A 26680-nucleotide genomic window follows, 5' to 3' on the forward strand; every position below is an offset into this window, starting at 1 on the left:
CTCTTAAAGCGGAATTCCACCCTGAAATTTTTTTTTACATATTCACAGATAATATAAAGAAACATTTGGGGAAAAAAATGTTTTATACTTACCAGAAATGCCCTGTTGCTATGTAGTGCTCCTAATCTGCCACTTCCTGGTCCGCGGCGCTCCTCGTCACTTCCTCCCTCGCCTGTGCTCCTGGGAAATGATGAATCTGTGGACACTACTGTGATCAAAAATCGTGTTATTTCTTGACAGAAAATGATGCGATTTAAGGCGGTTGCCATAACAACGGGGTGGGACCTTCCTCCGTCGCCGCCTGTTATGGCAACTTTTGAAACAATCTGTGCTACGGCCACCAGAGAATCGCGCATGCGTGAGATTGAGAGGTGCATGCTGGTTACCCAGCATGCACCTCTCCATCGATATTACTGGAAGAGGTATCGATTGGGCTTCACATGCCCGCAATCATCATGGCTAAATTACTAAATTGTGAGTTTAAAACAAATATATTATCAATATCCACAATTCACAATTGTTTTTAATGTTAATGCATTATGCTCGTATACCAGAAGAAGAAAAATGTGGCCTGAATTCCGCTTTAAAGAACAGTCCTTTTGCCATCTAAGTACCTTCCTTCATGCTCCCCTGCACTCAATTCTTTTGTTAGATCTGGGAATCCAAACTTTGTAAGCCCCGTGTCAGATGGCATTGAGGCTTAAAGCTGAACTCCAGGAATGAGAAAATATTATTTTAATACAAGAGGCATGTGAATTCTTACTTGAATCTATGTGTGCTTTGTGTGTTTCTTCCAGATCTGTGCAGTAATCCAGTGTGAGACTTTGTCCCTGTGCAAGGGGCTTCCTGGTCACTGCCGCACTCGCTACTTGTGCAGGGTGACTGGTCTAGTCTCCGCCCCTTCTGTAGTTGTCTTAAACAAAGGCAAATCTTGTGCTATAGATACATTTTAGTGACTCCCCCTACTTTCTCACATGACCAGATACAGACCTCCAGGTATCTCCCAAGGGTGCTGACAAGACAACAATCGAGTGCGTGAAGGTGATTACCTTCCATCTGAAATTTTTTTTTTGTCACTATTCCCATTCAGAGTCTCTTTAGAAGTATTACTTCCATCCCCCCCCGTTGAACTTGAATTTATGGAGTTAAAGTATAACTAAAAGCAAAACTTAGGCTTAGTTTTTAATGGTGTGCAAATGAATTCAAACCCCAGTCAGATTTCATTGATATCTGTGCTTCTGTTAAAGAGATTCATTCCCTCCATTTCTATCTTGTTTACCATTATCAGTGAAGGTAAAAGAAAATCCCAAATGTTGGGTTGTCCCCAGAAAAGTAAGAGGGGAAATCTTCCAATGGGGACACTAGTTCTGGTGACCTGGGGGTCCCCAAGAAATTCTCTTAATTTGCAGGGATTTCTTCTCACTTCATGTTTGGCTATGTGATAGGAACTGAAGGTAAATCTCCCCAATGTGACATAGGTGGCAATAATAAACCTTACAGGGGTTATAACACTCCCTTACTCTATTTAAAATGAAAAGAAAAAGTTTTGCCTGTAGTTCTACTTTAACAGTTTTGATGGTTCACTGAGTGGCTAAATCAGACTAATGTGAATATAGTGCACCTGAGCTAAAAGACTAAACTTCATAGGGAACTGAGAATACAGTACTTTTACATCTTTCATCCCTGGTGATTGATGCCTTAGTGAAAATTGTCAGTGGGAGTCCTTGCCGTTGTTTCGTTACATTCGGCTACCCATCACATTTTGCCACCTGCTGGAGTGCGCATGCGCGACGCTGCCATATGCGTTCCAACACTGTTGTAAGACCACTTTGCCACAGGGCCCCTCGCAGGCTGTCTTCGCTCACCACACTTCGGGCACGGCCTTGCTTCGCTCTGCATAATTATAATCTAACTCTATGTCCACTTGGATGGTGAGGCTTGGACCTGGACTCGGGTGTAGCCACAAAATTCTGCGCAAGTGCAGATCGCCACAGTGTTGGAACGCATTTGGTGGCGTCGTGCATGCACAGTCCAACAGGTAGCCAAATGTGATGGGTCGCCATATGTGACGAAACACTGTATGTCAGGATTGTTGTCCTACAAGGCCATGCGCAATATTTGGCCACCTTAATAAGACTAGGTCCAAACAGCGATCCCCTATATAAGAAAAGGACCACGATTTGCACCACGTCTAAACAGCTACAATAATTCCCATTTGGATATACTGTAGTGCTCTATTGCAACATTTCTTGCTGCACGGCTTTTCTAACAGATTTTGTTGCCCAATCCATTAGAAAGCGTCTGCACAGCAAATTGTGTCACCTTCATTTCTAGCTGCTTTTCAGTTTACTTGTGGGTCTCAAGTGGCATTCATTTTCTGTAATGCTTTTGGATTTTGTCACAGTGCTTTCATTGAGCAGCAGTGATTTGAAATCTTTACACATCTGGATAGATTCCTGTACACAGTTCTGTAATTCCTGTTTTTTGTGGGAAGAAAATCTTTGCAGTTCCATGTACCCCATACAAAGGGAGAGATAAAGGACGCCTTCCTAATTTTGGTGGAATGATGATGATACTGTCTTCATTATACAAATGGATTTATATACATAATAGCAAAAGATGGCTTTGCAGCATTCTGGCCTGGACAGAAAGCTCTATTCTAGTTTATGGCCATCTCATTTTCAGTTTGTGAAGAGCAGCCTTTGTCAGCCAGGGCTCTCTGGATATCTCGGGTTCCTCCTAACATTGCTAGGGGTTCTTTGAGCAATTAGCAATTTCTACATCCCATGAAAGTAACCAGTGACATCGATCTTTTAGCTAACTGTAAGGAGGAGGGGGTTCTTCCCAATGATCACTGTGTTAAAAAGGTTGAGAGAAGCTGGTGTAGAGACTGGTTTTATGAAGTGTACTGCAGTATAGATGGAAAAAAAAAATCTGAGGATTCAATTATTCTCAAGCCAAAATCAAAACTTCTTGTGTACTATACCACTGTGATTGTTTGCCTTGCTCTTGCTAGAATAATATAGATTCAATCTGTGGGGATATAGGACATAAAGTCCTGGGTGATCGGGTCATGTTGGATAGATCTGCAGGCTCTTGTATCTTTTTTTATATGCCAGGATAGTTTATTACCTAGTATGTATTTTTTTTCAATGTTGCTGAATTGTAAACCATTTCACTAAGTAGTCATCTTGTATTAATGTGATGTTGTACTCCAGTGCTCAAGGCTTTGGGATGCCTTGGATATAAGGTCATTAGAGTTATTGATCCCGAGTTATTTTAGTGCCATGTTAAGAAAGGGATGTTATCATAAATAGCTTACAGTAGCCGTGTATTATGATTTCCCCCATCTTGCTCTACACCTATACATTAATTACTACTTACAGCACTCCAGTAACCCCGGCTCCCCAAGCTTCTTGGAATAGGATAATACTTTAGACTATAAAGTATAGACTCTGATTTTCTTGTGTGAATTTGTTATTTACTTACACGCCTCATGTTATCTCCATGTTATTTGTTCTTTCCTCTGGCATGATACAACTAAAATTCTAGTGCACACTCTCATTATCCCCTGCCATCAACTATTATGGTCTTTTGGTCTTCTAAAACTGGCAGCACTAAAGTCCAATTATGACAAGTTCTTGAATCGGCTACAAGCTGTTTTCTCCAATGCTGCTCACCTCTTTCAGTCCCATGAATGGCTTTTCATTATTTGGGTAATTCAAATTAAATGTAATGCTCTCTACAATCTGGTTCCACCGTCCTAATTTCCAGATACCATCCAAACAAAACTGACTTCTTGTGCGACTTTTCCCCTCATCTGAAAGTTCTGCTTGGCATGCTCCAACCTTGGAAGCAATTTCATAGGTGATGTCTTAAGGCAAGCATGCCTCCTGAGCTATGTTGCTGTCTTCTGTCAGTGACCCCTCATTAACCTATCAGCCAATCTGGGAAGAAGATTGGTGCGCATTTCACTGCTGCACAACCTAGAGAATGGTAGATACCATAGAGTGATTGGTTGTCTGCCGGATAGAAATTGGAAGAGCTACAAAAATCCCTTTGGTGGAACTTTTAAGGGCAAATGCTCCATAATAATCAAATGTTAAATATAAAAAAAATATGTTTTATTGGAAATGATTAAATCGGGAGATTCAAAATTATATAGTTAAACTACAATTGATGCAGGTGCAGTATGGTACACAATAATTCAAACACATATAACCACCCATACTGTACCTGCATCAATTGTAGCTTTTTAATTATATATTTTTAATCTCCAGTTTTAATAATTTCCAATTAAACATATATTTTTTATATTTAACATTTGATTATTTTGGAACATTTGCCCTGAAAAGTGCCGCCAGAGGGATTTCTTTGTAGCTTGTCTAACTTGGGGATGTGGGCACTTTCTCCATCAGCATATCTTTTAACTTTGATAGAATTGGAAGGAGCAGGATGGAACGTTTTTCTTGAATGAACGACTCTAAGGCCCCTTTCACACTGGGGCGGTGGGTGCGTCAGCTGTAAAGTGCTGCTATTTTTAGTGGTGCTTTACCGTCAATTTTGCGGTGCTATTCAGCCGCTAGCGGGGCACTTTTACCCCTCACTAGCGGCCGAGAAAGGGTTAAAACCACTGCAAAGCACTGCTGCAGTAGCGTTATGCCGGTGGTATAGCCGTGCTGCTCCATTGATTTCAATGGGCAGGAGCGGCGTATACACCGCTCCTTCACTGCTCCAAAGATGCTGCTAGCAGGACTTTTTTTAACCGTCCTGCTAGCGCATCGCTCCAGTGTGAAAGTCCTCGGGGCTTTCACATTGGAGAGACAGCAGCGGCTCTTTCAGGGCGTTTTGCAGGCGCTATTTTTAGCGTTATAGTGCCTGCGAAGTGCCCCAGCGTGGAAGGGGTCTAACAGTGAATGTGGTTTTCGTTCAGTAAAGTCAGTTCACTCCAAAATCAATTGCTATAGGAAATTTTAATCACATTTGAAGGACATTTATTGTTAAAAAATCTACTGGTGTGTGGCCAGCTCAAAGAGGAAGTAAACTTCCTCTGTAGACACTGTTTAGGAGATATTTACATTACATGCAGTCAGTGAAATAACTGGCGCATGCGCTCTCAAGGAATGGTCACGGGTATTGCTTCTTGCAAGCTCTGTGGCGTGAACGGCGGCTCCCGCACAAGTGACGTCATTGCGGCTCCGGCTGTTCACAACGCCGGAGCCCGCGAACCCAGAAGGAGGTGAGCGGGCGCCACTGCAGGGGCTTCGCTCTAAGGTGTTTCATAATGATGCATACTAGCTCATTATGCCTTTGTCTTGCAGATTTTTTTTAGAAGAGTTTACAACCTCTTTAAATAGGCAGTGCAGTGGTTAGCTCTTCCGCCTAGCAGCACTAGGGTTGTCGGTGTGAATCCCAACCTGCCTGGAGTTTGCATGTTCTCCCTGTGCCTACATGGGTTTTCCCTGGGTACTCCGGTTTCCTCCCACACTCTAAAGTCATGCTCCTGTCTAAATGTATGAATTTGAGTTAGGCTCCATTCACACCTAAGCAAACTGCAGCCGCTTTTTAACAAATTTTTTTTTGTTATTCCTTTTTTTTTTCTTTTGTGAGCGGCCCCATTGATTTGAATGGGCCCCCCTTCGCTACAAAAAAGAAGGGCATATACCAAATCTTGTCACAGAGCCAAGAGCGTTTGCGGCTGCGTTTTTCCGCAATTGTACCACAACATGTTGTTCGACAATCCAGGCAAAATCGCACCGTGTTTGGGGTGCCATTAAGAAATAATGGTATCGCAAACGCGTGCCGTTCCGATTCTGTACTTGCGGGCAGAATTGAGGCGATTCTGCTCGTGATCCAGAACGCCGAGGTGTGAATGGAGCCTTAGGGACATTAGATTGTAAGCTCCTTGAGGGCAGAGGCTGATGTGAATGTACAATAGCTCTGTGTAAATGGCTGGCACTATAAAAATACCTGTAATAAAAAAAATGATCATCAATAATTGTCCTTCACAGTGGGATGTGTTTGGGAAGAGTTGATGACTCTCCGTGTCTGGGGGAGAGTCCTGCCCCCCCACCCCCGTGTTTTTAGTGATCAGGCTGTCGGGGGATACCATTGATCACAGGAGAGGGGGGGAGAGAAGAGTTGGGTTGGATCCAGTCCGGGTCTTCCCTCCTCCCGATGTATGTGGTTAGTAGAGGAGAGGGAGGGCTGCACGGGGCTGTCCCCTCCCCCCGGCTGTCTGCTGTACAGAGTCTGGATCGGGCATGTGGAAGTGTCTGCTGAACAGCTGAAGAGGTGGAGGAGGAGGGGAGCCGGAGCGGCGTGCATGTGGGGACAAGAGGCGGAAGGGCAGCGCTGCTGATCGGGGACCGGGATCACCTTCCGCCGCCGTGAGTGCCGATCCGCCTTTGTTGAGGAATCTCCTCCGGATCTGTCTCCTTCTCTCCGGGATCTCTACACTTCCAACCCATGGGGAGCAGCCAGGGCCTGGCCGCAGCTCCAGGACTCCAGGGCTCCACTTCACAGGCTGGACGAGGCTCGTATCACAGGCAAGTGGTGAGCTCCTCCCCATCCATCTATGGGGGTCTGCAGGACACCAGGCAGCGCCCCCCCCCCACTTCATCACCACTTGTATGGGGCCTGGGAGGGGGGCACTTCATGGGGGGTGTTTTTTTTTATATATAGAGATCTGATCTGATCTTGGTTGAGCGCTTTCACCGACTTGTATCGCCCACCACCGTCTCATGCTGGCCACACACACATCTGACCGATCGCCTCAGCCAATCAGATTCTGGAGACGATCGATGGGCACAGCGCCAGTGGTAATCGTGGTCACGGCGTTGGTCGGGTCACATTCAGTGTCAGAAGTTTATCAGAGGAAGTAAAAAAACCAAAGTGATCATTTCACCATCTTCATGTCTAACACCCTCCCCTAAAGATCCGAATGTCACCCTGAAAGTGGTGGAAAAAGGATCCGTAAATTACTACAAAATCTCCAACAATCAGATTGGTTCCTGTATGGCCAGCGAAGGTGTTTTGTGGTCTTCTGTTGTGGCCATCACAAGAAACCCCCGCTCCCTGAAGGATTTAATTTTATTTTCAGAATGCAACAGCAGGGGTGAGACTCCAGAGCACCCTGGATTAGAGCCAGCAAGGAGATCTGGCTTATGGAGTCCATGGGAAATGAGAGTCCGGTGTGGTCAGTTCAAGTTGCTGGCAATTTACCTCTAAATGTGATCTTGTTGTGGGGTGGATGGAGCCTGCCCTCTGCTCTCTCCTTCATTTTGATTGGCTATGTGGATATTTTCATTGGGGGGGTCATATACTGATTTGGTCAGGCATGTCCTTGGATCCTTGTTTACAGCGAAGGGTTAAAAACCCCTGTTGGGGGGCTGAAAGCTGCTTTTCTATGTGTGGTGGAGGCTGTGCTCCTCTAATCCATTGCTCTACCTGCTGTAAACACGCACACAGGGCAGAGCCAACAATGGGCTGTGGGCAGAGAGGTTGTGTTTTTGGCCGGGGTCCCTGCCTTGTGAGTACAGAGCCTTGGACTTCAGTCTGCTGTGTGTGCCTAACGCTGTCCTCTCTTCCCCTCTTCTAATGCTTGGAGTGCAGGAGTGGATCCTGGAATGCCTTTCATGTTTAATTGGAGCAGTATTTGGTGTTAGTCTGTAATGTTTACTCAAACCATGTTCTCAGCTGCAGTGACAGACTGGCCCGACCACTTTCTATTTGCTGAGAAAACCAGCTAGGATTTTTTTTTTTTTTTTTCCTCCCTTTCAGCCTGGTGCTTTTCTATCCTCTGGAACACATGTGGCTTCACTCATTCACAGCACAGTGTAATGTCTGCTTGGCTTTTCAGCCTCGTGTTTTCTAGGCTGGGGGTGGATTGGAAATGCAGAGTGCAGCTTGGAAACCGCCTGTCCATATTTATCACATCCTTCCTAACTGCTAAGAGATGCCTGTCCAGGGCTGATGGCACTTGACAGTCATAAAGTGTTTAAGCTGCTTGCATTCTCATAAATCTTCTTCTTCTTTTTTTTTTTTTTTTTGTGGTAACTTAAAACTGATTCCAGGCAGATTTTTATTTTTTTATTTTAACATTTTATGTAAAGGCTTTTACTACCTCAAAGTAGCGTTAAATGCTTGTCCTTTTTTTTTTCTATTTGCTTCCATCAAGGAAACCCACAGCATCTACTATTTTTTTTTTTTTTTAATTCCCAATCTCTTACTTTGTCAGTTGCTCATCAGAGAGGATGTCACATGACCACTGATGTCAGCAGTGCTCTGTCCCTCTTCACAACTGATATCAGAATACATTTGCACCCTCTTCCCAGGCCTGCCAACCTTAGCTGTACATAAGTCTCTCCTCTCCATAAGGGCTCGTGAACATATGTGCATTAGGGGTGTACAACATAAAATTCTGCCTTTTTTTTTTTCTGTGCAAATGAAGCCCAGCTGCCCCCCACCCCTAGACATAGTTATATAGTTACATAGTTGGTGAGGTTAAAAAAAAGACACCAGTTCAACCTATGATGTATGTGTTTTGTCACTAGTATATCTTATACCCCTCTATGTTGTTACATAGTAAGGTTGGATAAAGACACCAGTCCATCCAGTTCAACCTGTGTGAGTGTCTACAATTGTCCCTATCCCTGTACATTATGTCTCATTAAGATGCTCATCTATTATATTATTTATTTAAGGTACCCATATAGCGCCGTCAATTTTACGTAGCGCTCCACATACATCGAACACTCACATCGGTCCCTACCCTCAAGGAGCCCACAATCCAAGGTCCCCAACTCACATTCATACACTAGGGCCAGTTTTGGACAGAAGCCAATTAACCTACCAGCATGTCTTTGGAGTGTTGTGATCGATAAGGTGCCCATCTAATAGTTTTTAACCTATCGCCGCTCCCTGCTGATTCCACTGCTTGTGGAAGAGAATTCCACATCCTTGCCGCTCTAGACCTGAATAGCAGTGAGCAGGTATACACCTGTACCCACATAAAACTGTGTATAGTATGTGCAATGTCTGCTTTCAGGGATTATGTTTGTACGCTACATGTGGATGTATGCATGAGTACTGGAAATGGCATATACTTGCACACAACCGTTCATGTCTCTGGACAGCTGTACACCGCACCTGTGCTTCCCTGGAATGGAAATATTCTAGACCTGTATGTTATGTGCCCCTAATGCACCCATGTGTGTGTGCCCTTAAACAGGTAAAGTGCATGCAGGCCCTATCACAGGCTCAAGTGTGCATGGCGAGGGGGGCTCCATGGGGCATCCTGCAAGGCAGTGGAGCCACCTTTTGAGATAGAAATTTCTCTCCTCCATTTCTAAGTCAGAATGCAAAAAAGTAATTTTCAGGCATTTCCAGGACTCTATGTATCTAATATCCTGGTTGATGGACCGGAGGTGCTGTTTCCATGCCTTCTTTGGGTCACTAGTCTTGTAACTTACCCCGGTAGTATTAGTACCAACAGCGGTCTGACTCGCTCACTTTAGCTGCATATTTGATTGACAGGCCAGGCAGCCTTATTATTGGACAAATGAACTATCCACAGTCCCAACTCTCACTTCATCGTGGGAATGGTAGTTTGGTTGAGCGGCAGCACACAATAAGCGGAGATGTTATAGCTTTGGTACCTCCTCTGGGTGCCCGGTCAAGCTGCGCTTTTTTAAACCTAGTGATGATGTCACAGGCTATACAGAGATATTTCTGAGAAATTTAGAAGGTTTATTATTTTTTTTTTTTAATCACGTTTTTAAAATGTTCATGGGGCAGGAAATTGTGGTTATAGTTGAGAAGTATCCTGGAGTTCAGCTTTAACTGTTTAACAGGATTTAAGCCCTTAATGATTGATAGAAAGATTATGTATGTTCCAGAACTACTGATGTATGTAAAGTGTTTCCAGATTGCTCATATGCTGCTCTCTTTATTATAATATTTATGTTAACCTATAAAAAGTTACTGTGTCCAAATTCCGAAGCGTTCTGTTTCCTGTGATCGCTCAGGGTCTTTTAGCGGTAGTGAGCGCGGTATGTTTTCCCTGCTGGTTTCACATTTTGTAGCCAATCTAATAATAATACTGGACTTGCCAGTTCAGGTTTGAGGTACCACGTTATATTTCAATGTTAAATTCCCCTTTCTCCTTTTAATTGGAATGTGATGTCAGGTTTTGTGGTGAAATCACAGCAGAGGTTTGCTAGTGGCTCTCTGTTTGCCTTGCATCTCCCATAATGCTTTGCTCCCACTTGTGACTTTGAAGTGTCTGTTCTGAAAGGCGTTGGAGAGGTTTGCTTAGTCCTCTTATTGTGTTTGCATCTTGAAGGGTAGGGTGGAGGCTCTTTAGGAGTTTTTTTTTCCTGTAGCCAATAAATTTTTATTTAGGATTATTGAAGGAAATTTTACTTTCATGAGCAAAATGGCGTGTACTTGTTCTCTTGACTTGTCTTCACAGAGCTTACAGTCAAATTACAGGCATCACCTGCAATAAAAGTCTAATCTTGGATACTTTTCAAATGGGTGCAGAGGCTACAGCTTCTCTGTTGAAAGACTTATAGTTATTTAAAGTCCGTTTTCGTAAGAGCTGGCTAGGCTTAGATCAATACCTATAGAACAGAAGTAGGTAAGATTCCGCTGTTTGCCAAAATTTTTGATGTGTATGTAGTTGAACTTGACACACACAATGAACATTATTTTTTTCTATAATGGCATAAAACAATCTTTCATGGCCCATTTAGATCTATGTGTGTGGAGGTGTGTTTTTGAGTTTTTTTTGTACGGTTAGGCAGTTGTGTTGTGATCTATCAGTATTTGTTCCTTTGAGCATTGACATGCACTTTGATGCACATTTTCGACTTAGAGTGCATATGGTTAACAGCCATTGACAAATGCTTGTTAATGGATGTTGCCAGTGCAATAAAATTCATGTTGTATCCATTTGATGCATTGCTATTGACTTCTGTGCAAAAAAATAAATAAATTGATGTGTTGTATTTTTTAAAATGCACTGCAACACTGAGATGGGAACAGAGGCTGTTTTTATTGTGAAGAATTTGGAGGTATGCATTTTAGTGCATTAAGCATGGATTAAACACGCAGCAGTGTAAATGAGCCCTCAGTGATCTGGGCTCCAGTAACTTGTCTGTTAGGTGTGTATATCGTTACTGAATCTTTGCAATTCCCTAATTAAAGTGGAACAAAACTCAGAATCATAAACTGTGTAGCTTTATTTGGTTGATAAATCACCTTAAAACTACCCCTAGCATTTCTAGCTGTGGCCATCTTTAGTAAGGGCAGATGATTCATGTAGCATTTACTTCCTGGAATTAATCTGCCCTTAGCTCAGGCATGCAGGCAGGAGGGTGTGCTTAGCTGAGAAAGCCCTACCTACCCTCCGCTTGATGAAAGAGAAAAAATTTGCCTGAAGACTTGTGGGACCTATTGACATAATTTTGGCCTAGGCCAGAAACCAACAAGTAACCAAAGAAACCTAAAACAAAAAAGTAAATACCTTAACGTCTATTTACGAATGCTAGTGGCATAGGAATAATTGTTGATTGAGTGCGAGTTTAGTTCAGCTTTTATAAGACTGCCAGGGGGGTTTTCTCTATTACAGCCATCCAAAGATCAAAGCCGGCTTTAAATGGCCATATCTCCCATCTAATACAGCCAGTTCTGTAAACAGTGATCTAATGCTTCCTCTGATGTCCCGGTGTCATTTCCCAGTTTGGCTGGTGAGGCTCACTGTGGTTAACTTGTAATAACATGCAGTGGCGGCTGGTGGTAATTTTTTTTGGGGGGGGGGGGGGGGCGGCAAAGAGTGCACCTGCCAACACCCCCAAGCCCCGCTCCCCTGTCGGGTTGGTCCGGGCCGCTTGGTCAGTGCACTTACCTCAGCCACAGGCAGCTTCCCTGGCTTTCCTCCACGGGCATCACAGACCGGCATATCCTTTCCCTGCTCGGCAGCTACAGTCTCCTCCCCCCTCCTCAGTGGCCAATCAGAACGCTTCTCCTTTCAGCCAATCCGGAAACGCGTCTCACACCCGCACTTCCTGATTGGCGGAGAGGCGATTCAGTGTTAGAATAGCGAATATTCATTCACTATTCTAACGCACATGGGTGGGCTCCGAGTGTTTGTTTTTTTTTTTTGTGCGTGTCCGGAGCAAACCCTATTTTGAAGCCTATTAGAGCCTTCCTTGTATTTTAAACCTCTGGCAGGAGGAGCAGCTAAGCAGAATTCAGACTATACCAGGTGCACACTAATCATTCAGTGATGATCAGTTTATGTATTTGTGTATAACGGAGTGTATTTTTGCAGATCGCAATGTCTTGCAATCCTCTTTAGTGTTTGAAGGGATCGTTCACACTAGCCCACATGTTACATGAGACCATTTTAGTGTGTGGTTAAAATGCAAGGTACTGTTTACCTTTTTTTTTTTTTAATCCTTTTTTCTTTCTTTTTTTTTTTTTTTTTTTTTTTTACTAAAGGCACTGCAGCCCACCTTCCCACCTCCAGGCAGTGTTGTGTGAATAGGGCTCATTGAAATGAATGTAAGTCCCCTAGCTGTGAGCCTGTGTTGATCTGTGCAGATTAATGCAGGTCACTCCCTGCACATGGTGTGAATAAGCCTGCTCATGTGGGTGACTACATTTGTCCACCGATAATCAGATGTGGGTACAAGCACTATGTGTTTTTTATATAGGTATTTACATCCTGCACCCTGGTGTTCTGAGCTTTACCTTGAAAGGAAATAACTGTTGTTTAGCAGTTAGTGTCTTGGTAGGGAAATGATTGTGGTAAAAGGCAAAGATTAACCAAACTGTCACAGTTATTGCCATCCTTGGCCTCCAGGGTTTACTCTCTGTAATACTGAAATCTGCTCTTCAGCTCCGAGCACTCGAGTTCTCACTGCATTTTGGCCAACAGGCTTGGCAGGCAGCACATGAAATGTTATTTGATCTGCCTTCACAATAAAACAGCCTAGTATTACACCATTTTTCCTGCCTTCCTTGTGGCTGTTGAAAGTGGTGCATCAGCTATTGCCGCTCAATAAACTGCTGTGATTTGAAGCTGAATACATCAATTTGAATCAGGTTTCAGGGCAAATGTGTATCTGTAATCTTCCTTGGACACTGTTGAGTTGAATTATGAATAAAGTGCGCCTGTCTTTTATAATTCCAATAAGCTATAGACAATTGTTATTATGTGCTTATGTCCTCCCTTCCTCCCCAGCTCTTGTCCTAGCCTGGTTTTATCTTTTCACTTTTGAACTAGCAAGTCACTGAGTCGATGTTATTAAGATATTCCTTACCCCTTTGCTTCTCTGACATCCCTTCAGGAGGTAAAAATACTTAAAAAAAAAAAAACAAACACACACCCCTATACAGCTGTATGTCTCAAGGGGAATATATAATGGATTTGTACACTATTGATGTCTAGACTAAGAAACATTTTTTTTTTTTTACTCCACTAAATATAGAATGTAGCAGAATATTTTTGTAGTCTTTTATCCAGCCTGCAGGGGGAGCTCTGATCTCCTTTTCATATGCAAAGCAATGCATCGCTCCTCAGCTATGCTGAAAGATGACTTGTTCACAGAAATCAACTAAGCTATATGTTATACGTAGGGAACAATGGTATGTTCTGAACCTCTTTTATAGCATCAGTAACACCTGTTGGCTAGAAAACAATACACTACAGTCTCTAATCATGTTAAATGGCCACAAAGGTGCCTGGTAACCAAAAGCAATGCCCTCTTTGTTTATGCAGGGGGAAACCTGGGAGAGATCAGAGCAGCACATTTGTGTTCCTGGTGGGGGAGGAGGGGGATTTACTTACACACTTTATTATTTTTTACCTCCATAAGGGTATTTGGTAATGCTGATATGAGCCCTGACGATGCATATGAAATTACATTTGTTTACAGGTCCATGGTAAACTGACTAGAATTGCTGGTAGATGGTACATTTATTTTCATATTTCCAGTGCAGTGCTCTGGACAATCAGAACTGCACCTCCAGCCTTGTTTTTTGTTGACGCCCTGTATATATGTATGTGTGTCTGTATACAGTATATGTATATATACTCCTCTGTATTTGCTTTGTGTTTATTGGCTCTTTGTCTCATCAAATCAAGTTGATGCGTGACAGTTGGATTTTAGTCGGCTGGCTCTCCGGTGTTAAGCCTTTGGTTTGCTATGATCACATTCTCTTTTCCTTGTAGTCTGTCATTCTCTTGTCTGCACTTTGTACATAATATTCTATGATACATTGCTTGCACGCTTGACACGTTCCATAGGCTTTTACAGCCTGTAATAGTGTATTAATCAATATGTCTTCAACCAGTGTACAGCTTCTTCCAAGCTGGAAGGTCAATATTACCTCATGAATTATATCTTGGCACATAACATAAAATCTCAAGGTAGGATGTGTGATTTCAGGGAGGGAGGAAAGTCAGTTCTGCTCTCTGCTGAAAGTGTGTGTTTGTATCAGAGTGCTGAATAGTCCCTATAGCTTAGATAAAAATAGATCAATGTGCTGGTTAATGTGCTGTAAATTACGTCTTGTGCCAGCTGTAGTCCAGCAACGTATGCAATGCTTCCAGATGATATCTCTGGTATTTCTCAATGGATACATCGGGGCTAATGGTCTGAAAGGAAAGATTCCATTCTCGCTATTGTAACCTTTGATATCCAGTTTAAGCCTGGACTGTAAAAAAAAAAAAAAAAAAAAAGAGAAAAGCTGATTGGCTTATATGGACCAGACAAACTTTTTGGGTAGTTTCACACAAGGATTGGTGGGATGGTAAACGTTGTGAATACGCTGAGATCAGCACATCAGGAATGTTGGTACCACAATGCACACCAGGCACTGCGTTTCTAATGCAGCGGCTGGTATGAATGGATCCTTTCTCTCCTAGCACGTTCGATAATCAGCCATTCAAGGATATGCCTGTCCAGAAGGCAAATTAACTTACACAAATGTAGTAAACCATGGCAACGTGCCAGAATTTTATTTTATCAGTTTGAGCTCCACAAACAAGACCGTATAACAATAAAGGTTACATGAAGGGACTAAAGGTATTAAAAAGCCTTCCGCTCAAATCTGTGCGTAGTAAAGCCATTTGAACTGAAGATATTCACTTATTCCATTTTTTATTACCAAAATGGGAGGATTATTTCTTATTTTCAGGACAGTGGGTGGAACCATTCAATTCATTGGGGATGCATAGAACACCTGTGCATCCCTGTGCAGGTAAACATGGCCCTGCACAGGCGTACGATATAGTACACCTCATGGGACCAAGGCCATATTCTGGGTCCAGTGCTGAATGGCTTCCCCTCTACATAGTATCCACAGGGACCTGGGAAAAGTGTGTGGGCCTCTCAGGCTCGATAGGGAGGACGGGACTAAGCTCCGAAGAGCGGATATGAAACATGTTGGAGGCGTGGCCTGGTCAGAGTCGAGGCTGAGGTTGCCACTCCATTCATTGCAGTAGGACACCATAGATGTGCGACTTCCTGGGGTTACCCTCCCTTTCTTGAACTTAGTATCCACAGCCCTGCCTCCTTACACAGGGCACCTTGTGTTTTTTTAATAAATACCTTGAATTCTTTGGATGAGGTGGAGATTGTGACCTCACTATCTTGCAACTCCAACACCCAATCAGAGACGAGGAGTTTGGCAACTGGCAACAGTGATGAGCGAGCAACCCCCAGGGGTTCCTATGCATAATGGAAGACGCTGGGCATGGCACCCAGAAGATTGCTGCAGGCTAAAAGCCCTTTGAAAAATTCAGATGAACCGCTACATCAGGACACAGCGGCTGGAAGTGACGCCGCGGCTCCAACTTACGGAGGAGTCAGGTGAGATGCTGCTGTACCGTCAGTGATGGAGACTCGGGGGGGCGGTCGGGCATGGATAGACATCGATTAGCTATGACATTTGATATGCCTTATGTTTTTAATGTGCTTGTGAGTAGCATTTTGAGGAATAATTTTTAACTTTGATTATATGGTAATGCGCTATTGGAGTTTTTCTTGTCTGATTTCTGAGGGACCATTTGAAGTGAAAGTTTTCGGACTAAGAGTTCAAGTGTTCATGAAAAAACACCAAAGTGAGTGGTTTAGCGAAAGTTAATTTTGACGATCATTTACATGTGAGGAAAAACTAGTGAGTGAAACTCGCATTGGGGAGCAGTGGAGCATGTTTGGAAGTGAAGTGTGACATCTGCACTCGACATCATTCTCATCACTTTCATCTATTCATGGGACTGTTTGGGACTTGTTCATTAATAGACACTCAATATTTAGCCCCTTCTGAAGCCTATGAGCTTTATTGATTTCTTTTGTTATATACATTGTTTGTAGCAAGTCACAATAAGTGAGGCTGCAGGAAGGGCTGATCTGTGTTAGACAGTTGTAAACAGAGCGAAGACCTGCACAGGCACCAAAATTTACATAATGCCCAAAGATGGCTTTCAGGACAAACACTGTCACCCCTTTGAGAGAATATCTGTAGATAACATGCTTTGTGTGTACATGCGAACAGCCCTTAGGCCCCATACACACTATTAGATTTTCTGCAGATTTATGTCTTCAGATTTACCAAAACCGTGTAGTGCAAGGGCCTGCCTGATTTTATACAAATTGACCTCATATGGTTTTGGTAAATTTGAAGACAAAAAGCTGCTGAAAATCTAATAGTGTGTATGGGGCCTTACACTTTAACCTGTCGCTGATTTGTACAGGCTTCCTGTCTGTGGCTGATCTGAAACTCCTGGCTGTACCCGCTGCAGAAATACCCTGAGCGTGGTGGTGTATGGCACTAATTGGTCATGTACATGAACCCTTAGGTAGAACATGGTCTGCCATTTTTGCAAGACTTGTCTAGCCCCTGTCTGAGTGCTGTTGGTACCCCTTATCAAAATGTAATAACTCAAAGTGGATTTCCAGTTTAGATCGGAACATCCCCTATAGGCTTTTGTATACCCTGACAAGATCAGTGCCTCAAAGAAAATTACCCAACTTTTTTTTTTTTTTTTTTATCCCTATGTGGCGCAGGTCTACTTTTTGACAGAAGGCCATTTGGATTTCTATTATATTGTCACACAGTGTCTGCATGTATTGTGCCCTTTGCTTTGTCAATAATCTCAACCCCTGCACCTTTACTTATTGTAAAAAAAAAAAAAAAAAGTTCAGAACTAGTGGTTGTCTTTTCAGTTTCTCCCTTCTATTGTGCATATTTGACGGTTACAACATGTTGACACAATCTGGGCGCAAGCTAACAAGATGGTACAAGCTGTTGACTTTTGTTCTGCAGCGTCACTGTGTAAACATATTTTAGGAAAGGAAGCAAATAGTTATTTGGAAATTAATCCCTTTTTCATTTGCTACAGAATTGCTTACTGAATAAAACCGTATCGAGCACACACTTCCATCTTAATGAATTGTTTTATTCTGTAGAACAGCGACGTACAGTAAAGGCCGGTACACACTGCATGTTTTTGTGAAAAGAAAACTGACAGATACCCGTACCAACACAAGCAATGTTGGTGTGGCATTCTCCCCTACTGTTCTGTTGTATTCTGACAAGGAGAACCTGCTGAACTGGCCGATTTATGGCCCGCATGTACCCAGCTTAAAGCTTGGTACACACTACTGTTTTCTGTTTAACCCAGTGGATTGAACGAAAAAAAACCTGCAGAGCTCGGTAGGAGCCGCTGTACTAAATATCCAATGTTAGTATGCTGTGCTGCTTGTGACTTCACAGCTGGCTGTGCATGCGCAAGCCAGTCTGCGCTTTGTAAATGGTCTCAGTCAAAACCAGGTAACCCCCCCCCCCCCCCAAAATGTCTCAGAGGATGGGGGTGAGGAGGATTTAAAGCAGTACTTCCCCTTTTGTGTAAAATTCCATTTTAATGCCATGGGTGGCGGTTGGCATGACCTGAACTGGACCTGGAAATTTCTCCAATCATTACATTAAGTTGAGTAGTCTGTGATCAATTTCAGCCAGAGTCTATAAAGTTTCTGGGAGGTGATGCGGGGAGGGTGCTTCCGGAAACATGTATTGTGTACTTTCTCTCTACTAGCTATTGGAGCAGTGCGATCCAAATTGTTAGACTGATGATAGATGGCTTGAGAAAATAAAAACTTCTATTGACCCTGAAAAGCACTGCTTTGTATGCTCAAAAAAAAACTAAGGCAAAGGCATAATGAGCTAGTATACTGGCTCATTATGAAATACTTACCTTAGAACGAAGCGCCCACACTGTCTCCCGATCACCGCAGAGGGAGCTGACATGTTCCCTCAGCGTTTCTTCCGGGTTCGGGGCTGCGGTGCTGTGAGTGGCCGAAGCTGCAATGACGTCACTCCTGCACATGCGCGTGGGAGTTCTCTTTCAGGCAACGTCTGGCAGCATCCGCCGGTCCTTCAGAGCGCATGTGCTGCTGACGTCAGCGGCTGCATGCAGGTGAACATCTCCTAAACCATACAGATTTAGGAGATATTCATTTTACCTACAGGTAAGCCTTATTATATGTTTACCTGTAGGTAAAAATGTGCAAGTGGGGTACACAACCGCCTTAAAGTGGGCCTCCTACCTTATTAAACCTGATCACACTTATGCAATCCTTTTAGTAAAACCAGTAAAGGTTTTTTTGTTTCCGCTTAAAAAAAAAAAGTATTAATACTTTTTCCAAAGTTTCAGTGATGGAACACCCATGTTGTTGGGGGAAAAAAAAACCTGACACCTCTGCAAGATCTCATTTTTAAAAAGTCCTCTTATGTGAAATCTCAGGAGACCTTGAGGGAGCTGAGGCATTTAGATCTCCATGGAAGGCGCTGTTGATGCAGCCTTCCCGGGGGGGCAGATGAGAGGCCCTGGGTAAGTCACCAGTGACCTCATATACCAGGAAGTGAAATTAATGAATATTTGATCAAAAATTACAACTGTTGTTTCTTAGTCTTTTACTTCAGGATGTTTAAAAACCGGCGTGCAAACCTTCGTGCACCTGGGCTTTTTTAATTTTGGTGGGGGGAAAGGATTGCTTAAAATCTGCAGAGTATTGCGAATTAAATTATCCCTCAACTTAATAACTGATGTTTATTTTAAATAAAATGTAGTAAGATATAAGCTCAAATTGTATGACTTTTAGCTTAGTAATTGCTGTAGATCATAACTGCCATTTTTTTTTTCTTTTGGGAAATACTGTCAACTTTATTTTTGTAATCCTCTGCTACATCTCATCAGTGCTGCTGATTTTCTATGTTAGTGGATGTAAACCAGATTCATGAATTTTGAGCTGGGCTCATATATCTGCGGTGTTTTCTTCTCTCTCTCCAAAGCACTATGTCCTGTAGTTGTCTCCTGCTTCATTCGTCTGTTATCAGCATGATAACTTCTGACACGTTCTCCTTCACATATGGTATAAGCAGTCAGAGTTTTGTGTTGGGGAGGATGTTATAATTAGATTAGCGCTGAGCTGAACAATTCAACGATCAGAGTTGAAAGTGTCTACCTATGAGAGGGGTGTGTGTGTGCCTTTCCTCCAATCAGCTGTCTTGGCTGTATGCCCCAGCTTCATTGCAGTATTAACCAGGAAGAGAAAATCTCACGCGATGTGCACTTTCTAAACAATATATAAAGATGAAGGCAGCAGATATACATGTAAAACTTATGTAGGGGGATTTGTTTCATCTCTGTGTATCATCTAAAGGCTGTTCACTTCACTGAGTATAGGTGAGGGTTTACATCCACTTTAATTCCAATGATAGCTGCATGGCACATTTCTTGGGGTGCATTTCTGAACAGTTGACCATTCCTGTGCAATGTGTGCTAAAACAGCCACTTGTAGCCTCCATCAGAACTCCGCTTGGGTGACGAGGACAGAGCGCTGTCGTCCTATAGCTGGAAGGGCCATAAATAAGAACCTTCATGTGAAATTTTTGTGATTGGGTTTAAATTTCTTTAGACCACTTATAAAGTGAAATGGCTTATTCTAGTTCCCTTTTTAATGCTTGGTTCATTTGGTATGTGTTCTATAGCCTTGTATTGATGGAGATCAGACAAATGTACAGAATCAGATCTCATGACAGTGCTTACTTAAAATGCTCGCCTGTTAGCACAGTGACTCTTGTATCTGAAGGGGAGGTTGGCGTAACTCCATTTCTGTAAAGCTTCAATGCTGTTGCTTTTCGTTTCCTTAGAGGACCAGCGTCTTTGAAGTATCTGCAGGTTGTGAAAGAATTTTCTTTGAAATAGCCATCTTTTGGTAAAGTATCCTCCATGGTCCTAAAATTGTTTCTGAATATAATATTTCCTCCATGCAACTGCAGGAGATAAAAAGTCTAAAGCCTCTGCAATAATACGGTATTGTAAGATCATGGATCAGTATTATCAGGGTTGGACTGTGCATGCTGCTGAGTTATTTCAGGAGTATTTGTTGATTCTTAGTGTACTTTCACATCACACCTTTCATGTGTTTACAATAGAATTCAATGATTTCTTTGCTTCCTGTGTTTGCATTTGATGTTATTGCATTGTAAAAGGTTATTAAAAGCAAGCTACAGTCGTTTTAACTTGTGTATAAGTACATATGTTTATATTTGCGAATCCTAAAAGCATTGTGTGTGTGTGTGTGTGTGTGTGTGTGTGTGTGTGTGTGTATATAATAATAATAAAAAAAAATTAAATATATATAAAAACCTTTTTTACAAGAGCCTGCAAAACATTTCACCCACAATCAGTGGATCATAGGTGCAGTGTCAGACTCCTGTACACACTGCCTGCAGCTATGTCATCTGTATCTCTGTATGCAGTGTGAATGAACTGCAACCCATTAAAAACTACAAGCTGTCTGCCACAGTGGCAGGTGCAACTTATAGTTCTCTCATTGACAAATTCCTGTGAATGACCTGGCTGTGCAGGTGGAACCTGTGCTGTTTTCAAAATGCAACAGCGGATTTGGGGAGAGGATCCCCCGCCTGCTGCCATGGGTGCAGGTCTGGAACATGATACATATTACACCCTAAACATGGGTATAATGTGCAACATGCTCCAAAAGGTGAACCTATTTTTTTTTTTAATACCTGGGTTTTGGCTATTATTCGCTTCCTGCAGTCCCCTGTACTGCAGAGCTCACGCTGGGGATGGAGAAGCAGCACAGTTGACCAGAATATTGTACTACGCTGAAAATATGCTGAGAGCAGAGTGATGGAGATATATGCTTGTCAAGTGTTATGGAACTGCAGCAGAAAAATAAGGTCCCCTCCGCCATCAGCCAACTCTGTAAATTTTCATACAAATCTTTTGGCAGATAAAACTGGGTGTAGAATTCATACATGAATTCTAAAATTTTTTTTTTTTTTTTCAGCCAGCCTTGGGATCCATAGGATTACCCCCTGGATTCCAGGTTCCAGACCTCTGCAGACTTAAAGCATGCAATAAAATCTGGCCCAACAAAGATACAATCGACCAACAAAATCTGGTCCAACAAAGACCTACCCTGGCCTCTAGCATTGTGCAGGGGGTTACAGAGGGTTGATTCTAAGATCAGGATACTTTGTCACTTCCATGTAAAAACTGAGTGTTTGTACTGACTGACACCCCCCCCCCCCCCCCATTGGGGAGATTTCCCTTTATTTTGCTGTTTTGTTGACCCCAAATTGTGGATTCAAACTGGACTAATAGACAAGGTGGATCTCCCTAAGGCCCCTTTCACACGGACGGACCGTTAATGTCTGCCTGTCAGTTTTTTAGGTGGACCTGAACGGACGCTCCATGCAGGTCTATGGAGCGACGGATGACATCCGATCCGCTAAAATCAGACGTATGGCGATACGTTCGCATCCGTCTTATCGGATCGGATGAGATCTGATGAAAACGGACATGCTGTCTGTTTTCGTCCGATCCCTCCATAGGTATCAGCGGCGCTCTGACAGGCCCCTCCCCGCTCAGTGAGTAGAGACGGACCTGTCTTCCGCCGGGTCAGCAGAGATCAACGGAGAGATCTCCTGCTGAGATGGCGGACTCCGCTGAGCGGATCCGCTTCGTGGGAATGAGGTCTAAGTCAGGTCACCAGTACAAGTTTTAAACTTTAGTTGCTTTGTGTTCCTGCAAATACTTTTCCTCTCCAAAGCTTCAAAACCTAGCCAGGTTTATATCTGAGATGACTGTGTATCCATAAAAGCCTAACCACAATTAGGAAAGAAATATGAATTTTCACTTCTGTAGTATTTCAGCCTTTGTGATAGTGGTAATGTGCCTTTACAGCTTCTAAAAGTTGGATTCAAGTGTATAAAACATGTAGCTTTAATTGGTTTTCATCTCAGAACTATGTAGCAAATAAAAAGGGCTTCTGGAAAAGAATATGCTATTAACAAGGCAGGGCAGACAGGGTTATAGCTCTCAATTCAATGTTCAATCCATCCAAAAAAGGCATGGAAACTTCCCTGGGTTGCTCTGACATTGCAGTAATTACATAAACAGGGATATTCTGATTACACCTTTAATCCCATCCATTTCGTAAATTGAGTTTCAAACGCTGGCTTTAGACGCATTAATTACAGATCTTGTGTTGGAGCTTGTGTCTCTGTAGAAAGCACTCAAGCCAGGTATAAAAGGGGATTGTGTCCTCTGATCAACTTGTTAAAACATTTTGTATGGTTTCTAGCTAAATATTAGGCAGGGTTGAACTGGACCAGTTCTGAGAATCCAGATAAGCAGTGAAATTAAAAATAACTAAAGCTTCATTTTTATTTTATTTATTTATTTTTTTTTTGTCATTAAAAAAATAGATTGTCTCCTTTCTGACCTTTCCTGCAAATGCTAGTTGGCTGGCTGTCATGGCTGACCTTCTGCCTGCAATAATTTTAGATCAGTGGCCTATGGTTATAAGGGCTTCTGATTTTCTATTATGCAAATCAGCAGGGGTAGTCCCCATGTTTCTTTTACGATTTCTTATACGCTTCTAGATAGGTTTGAGAGAGTCCTGAATTCTATATTGAGTTGATGACCTTTGTTGTTGGGAACCACGAAAGTAAGATATTGTAAGCAAAGATCTTTAACGCACAAATCCAGCAGATTGTATTGTTGGTCAACTTTGTTAATCTCTCACTATGTGTTAAAGGAGAAGTCCAGCCTGAGCTTTTTTAGGCTGGGCTTCTCCTAAGGGTCACAGGAGTGCAATGCGTTTTGCATCCCTGTGACGCGTTTTCAGCGGAGGGCGGTCTGAAATCCGCTCTCCGCTGACGTCACTGCCATCATTTGAGGCAACGCGTCATCCTGACTTTCCAATTCTGGATCTGCCAGCTGCCTTGATTGATGGCAGTCTCAGCGAGCCGCTGAGGCGGCCGCTCCCTGCCCCGCCCTGCTGTTGGCAGATAATCCATTATAGCTCTATCATAGATGGTTCAGCAGGAGGAGCTGGTATGAAATTAGTATAGAGTACAGAGTAATAGTCTGGTGTTGGAATCATTACACAGGAACCCCTGAGAGATGCTAGTGGGCAAACTTTCTGTATCTATCAAAATCTAAAATACTTAGTAATGGTAAAGTCTTGTCTCTCCTGGACTCCCCCTCCAGTTGAGTGTCCCCACAGCAAGCAGCTTGCTATGGGGGCACCTGAGCTGAGCGGCAGCACCTATACTGAGCCACAGTTCGACTCCGCCCACCTCTCTCCTGATTGGCTAACTGACTTTGATAGCAGTGGGAGCCTATGGCGCTGCTGATTTATCTCAACCAATCAGTTGGGAGAGTCCCAGACGGCAGAGGCACTCATGCACATCGCTGGCTAGAGATGGGATCAGGTAAGTATGAGGGGGGCTACTGCACACAGATTTGTTGTGTTTTTTTTTTAATCTTTATGCAAAGAATGCATGAAGATACAAAAAACCTGCCTTTACAACCACTTTAAGGCAGTAGTTACTTTGGTCCAGCTTGGGCCATTGTAACTGCTTATAGCTTACTTGTGGGATCTACCGTATTTATCGGCGTATAACACGCACAGGCATATAACACGCGCATTCATTTTAAGAGGGAAGTCTCAGGAAAAAACCTACATTTTAAATAAGAAACTTTGAAGCAAAATGAGAGTGCCCATCTGCAGCCTGACCTTTGCCATCAATGCAGCCTGATCAATGCCCATCTGCAGCCTCACCATTGCCATCAATGCAGCAGCCTCACCATTGCCATCAATGCAGCAGCCTCACCATTGCCATCAATGCAGCAGCCTCACCATTGCCATCAATGCAGCAGCCGCCAAGTAAACAGGAGATTCTCACTGAATGTAATCTGACGGCGCTCATCCCGCCCCGCTCCCTGTCCCCTCTGAGGCAGCTAAAATTGAAGTATTGGCCTATAACACGCACACGCTATTTGCACCCGATTTTTATGGTGAAAAAGTGAGTGTTATACGCCAATAAATACAGTATTTAGAAGCTGAAATTAGTGTAGCAGGCACTACAGTGATCTCCACTAGCTTCCATTTTCTGGATGGCACTTGTGCTGAGGGGCCGACTTCCTGTGTTCAGAATGTTACCAGGGTACCAGACTTGGGAAGCTAATGGAATTTACTGTAGTAAGGGTGCTTACTACACTAGTACCTTTTTGATTTACCTTTTTTAGGGCAGGGATAGAAGAAGCAAATCTAAAGAGTTTTTTTTTCGTTTTTACACTAGCAGTTTTAAAAACATTGATAGCATAGCTGGGCTAAAAGTGGTTTTTATATTTACCTGAGCTTCTTTGGCATTTCCATAGAAGATACTGCATTGACAAGCTGGCTCCACCCAGTGTTTTTAGGCTAGTTCTCTTTAATACGCAAGAGAAATGTCCATTCATTTGGTTTTCAGAAGACCCAGAAGAGCATTAGATTTAAATTTATGATCTTGAGTTGTGCATGCTGTACAACATCTTCCTCTCATTTATAATTAATGATGATAATTTGCAGTACAGAGAAGGCAGAAATCCTGAGGATGTGGCTCTTATAAACTCTCACATTTCTGTGGGCGTTCAGGATAAGCCAGGCATCCTGAGCCGTGGTTTAGATAGTTGCATAAACACAAGTTTCCAGGTCTTGCAATAAAAACAGCTTACCTTTTAGCCCTGACCTTAAAAAAAGGAAAAACAAAAATACACAGCGACCATGCATTTCCCTTAGATGCAGTAGGAGAATCTACAATCTCATAAAAGCACAATGGAAATGTGGTATAAGAAAATTGTATGTGAAAATTTAGAAAATGTAAATCTCTCAAGAATAACTCAAAATATGCAAATATTTTTTCAAAAGTCGGATTATGGTAAATATTTCTAGAAACATTAATATAATCCTATGTCATATTCGCAGAACTGTTTACATTTTTCCTGGCTAAACTGATCTACTTTGCTGGAAAAGTTTTACAGAGCTCAATAGCTCAAGCTAAACATTACATATGCAAGTGACTTTCCCTTCCCTTGTGAAGGCACATTATGAAGATTTAGTTAAGAGACCAAGGGGGTTATTTACTAAAGGAAAATCCACTTTGCACTGCAAGTGCACTTGGAAGTAAAGTCGCTGTAGATCCGAGGGGGACATGCAAGGAAAATAAAAACCAGCATTTTTAGCTTACACATGATTGGATGAAAAAATCAGCAGAGCTTCCACTCATTTCAAATCTACCCCTTAGATTTAGAGCGACTGCACTTCCAAGTGCACTTGCAGTGCAAAGTGGATTTGCCTTTCGTAAATAACCCCCCATGTGCCTGAAAATAATACAGTATATGAAATATTCGTTAAAAGCTTAACCATTTTACACTAACAGTTAATTGGATTACTCATAGGGTAAACTGGACATTAACGGTGTTTGTCTTATGCTAGGTTTAGTTCCTTTTTAATCCGACTCTAAATAGTATTAGCTAGGGCAGTCATTTTAATTCCTTCAGCTTACTGCTCTTCTAGGTCTTTAATACTGGCAGTACCCATCCGTCTCTCTGCCCCCCCCCCCCCCCCCCCTACAAACAATGTTCGTGACTGCATAAAATGGAATTTTAATTTAACATTGCTTGAAATTACTTTGTGTACTTGTTAGGATCCCCTGGCTATTGGAACATTGTATACTAACAAAAATGTAACTTCGCATTGGTGGGTCTCCAGAGATAAAGCTACATTACAAACCATTTGTGAGATTGCCTCTGATACTCTGGTTTCCTCTTGTATCCTTTTTGAATCTCGAGATGATGAATTGTGGGAATGTTTTGAGCCACAGCGCAGTTTTATAGTCGCTCAACAATACTGCTAGTCAAACTGTAACAACCAACAATTTCATGATTAGCGTGCGGATAAAAACCGCTTTGAGAGCGCCGGTTACGTGACGACTTTCAGATGTCAAAACAGACTCTCACATTGAAATGTGCATCCTGTCCGCGGTGTAGCAACCTCAAAGATGAATGAAGCTCAGTGCTGGATTATGTCTTGTGGTTCTCTGTTTATAAAATGATGTCCTTACTTTGCCTTTTCACATTTCTATTTTAATATACTGATGAGATGATCTCTCTGTACCCCCTGCTTTTTTTTTTCTTCTTTTTCTGTTTTTTTTTTTTTTTTAATCATCCTTCACGGTTACTTTCAAGAGAAAATGACCTTAGTATAGGGGCATTTTAACATGTTGTACTAAAGTGTCCACCCCC

The 26680-nt window shown here is 42.6% G+C and overlaps 1 protein-coding gene across 8 annotated transcripts in view; it reads left to right on the plus strand.

The window, feature by feature from the left end:
- The window catches only part of RERE (arginine-glutamic acid dipeptide repeats), a 498077-nt gene that overhangs the window by 167043 nt on the left and 304354 nt on the right, over window positions 1–26680 (plus strand). For 3 of the 8 annotated variants that reach the window (XM_073603025.1, XM_073603032.1, XM_073603033.1), the window contains exon 1: window positions 6193–6548. The exons of 3 other annotated variants lie outside the window; for them this stretch is intronic. The gene's annotated coding sequence lies outside the window, so the exon portion shown is untranslated. Of the gene's footprint in view, window positions 1–6191; window positions 6556–26680 lie in introns of those variants that run through there. 2 more of the 8 variants (XM_073603031.1, XM_073603027.1) reach the window with 2 other exon arrangements.

The sequence above is a fragment of the Aquarana catesbeiana genome, linkage group LG10 (assembly GCF_042186555.1).
Source record: "Aquarana catesbeiana isolate 2022-GZ linkage group LG10, ASM4218655v1, whole genome shotgun sequence".
Taxonomy (NCBI): domain Eukaryota; kingdom Metazoa; phylum Chordata; class Amphibia; order Anura; family Ranidae; genus Aquarana; species Aquarana catesbeiana.